The following is a 2,006-nucleotide window of genomic DNA, read 5'->3' as shown; positions in this document are numbered from 1 at the left end:
TGTTATATCATGTGTTCTGATAGTTGCAAGGCATTATGGGGAAGCCTCCGCAGCCGTGCCTGAGGTCATGTAGGAGCTTTCTCAGCTGATGAAATCTTCTGCAATTTGTAAAATAGACATTTCATGCAAAACACATTGCAAATTGTTTGACTACACCAGGTTCAAGTCCTAAAAATTCCACATGGATTTGATTTGCATCGGATGGATTTGCTCATCTTTATCTCCTATTCTGGCATCTGATAGTCTGGCACAAGGCTGAATGTAGTGACCAATAAGTTCATAATATGGCAGAAAATTTATCAAGGTCGCCGTTTCTTACATCGCTGGAGTAGAGTGGGCAAAATGTATTGATTGTCGCAGGCTTTTTACTAAATTTGTAACCTCTTTGGGCAACAGAAAATGGAGTGTACGCCAGTCACAGCTGGTAAAACATTCAGCTACATGTGCCAGTGTCCGGTTATGGTAATTTTTATTAAAGTGTCAGAGCCAACGTAAAGGGTAAAAAGATACATAACTTGTCACAAATCCCACTTGTGACGTTTTCCCCCAAGTTTTCTAGCAAACAGGTGATTTGTCCCTTATTGACTAAAATTGGTGTAAAAAGTCAAAATTTTTGCCAGTGATATTTGCGACACATTCTGCGCTGGCTCTGACACTTTTACAAAAAGTAGACATTGTCTAGTAAAATGGGGTTTAGCTTACTACTGCGCAACAGATTTACTTATCAAGTACACCAGAAAACTGGAGGAATCTGCCAGCTCATTACCTTAATACAGTAGATGTAATTTTCTGGAGAACGGACAACCCAAAAGTGCAACACATATACCATGAGACTGTGGCTTAATGAATGTGGCGCACCTTACTTGTACAAGATTCCAGTCTTGGTAGATTGCCCCATATGTATCTAAGTCTATCATGTGTGATACTGGATGCTGAGATAAGTTATCTAAGCTGATAACATTTGATGCTGTCGGTTGAGTCGACGTATATAAAGCCCCATACACACCAGATGGTTGTCGGATGAATGATGGTTTGGTCCATGGCTATCTCCCCCGACTCCCTCAAACACAGGGATGCTCGGCATAGCCTAGCACTCCTCGGGCAGCGCCTTATCTCACAGAGAACTAAGGGATCGGTGAAGGGTTGGTAGGCCCCCATACACATTAGATTGTGGGTCAATCAAACCAATATATATAGGTTTAGCAGACTTTAGTCAAATGTATATGAGGGTCTTGAGGTTGTCAATGTCACACTGTCTGCTGAGCTGCAACCAGGGGTGTAACTGTAATAGGTGCAGGGGTTGCAATCGCATTCGGGCCTTGGAGCCTAGGGCCTTGGAGCCTTGACTCTTATGACAAGATTATTGCTATTAAAGACCTGCCATAGTTGGGGCTTTGTTGAAGATTTTGCATTGGGAGCCTCTTCTAGCCACTGCAGTCCCACTAATACTGCGCCGCTAGTACTGTTGTTCCTCCTAATGAGGTCATGTCCAGGGATGCTATATGGCTAAGCCTTATTCTTCTTCAACATTGCGTGGCACGGTGTTGCCCGGGGCTAGTCAGCCCAAGTGAGCTGCATGGGCGCCCTGGCCCTAAAGGTACCTTCACATTAAAGCGACGCTGCAGCGATACAGACAACGATGCCGATCGCTGCAACGTCGCTGTTTGGTCGCTGGAGAGCTGTCACACAGACCGCTCTCCAGCGACCAACAATGCCGAGGTCCCCGGGTAAACATCGGGTTGCTAAGCGCAGGGCCGCGCTTAGTAACCCGATGTTTACCCTGGTTACCAGTGTAAAATGTAAAAAAAACAAACAGTACATACTCACCTTCGCGTCCCCTGCCGTCCGCTTCCTGCACTGACTGAGCGCCGGCCCTAACAGCAGAGCGGTGACAGTCAGTGCGGGAAGCGGACGGCGGGGGACGCAAAGGTGAGTATGTACTGTTTTTTTTTTTTTACATTTTACACTGGTAACCAGGGTAAACATCGGGTTACTAAGCGCGGCCC

Source organism: Ranitomeya variabilis, chromosome 2 (genome assembly GCF_051348905.1).
Source record: "Ranitomeya variabilis isolate aRanVar5 chromosome 2, aRanVar5.hap1, whole genome shotgun sequence".
NCBI lineage: Eukaryota > Metazoa > Chordata > Amphibia > Anura > Dendrobatidae > Ranitomeya > Ranitomeya variabilis.
Note: the sequence above shows the minus strand (reverse complement) of the source record.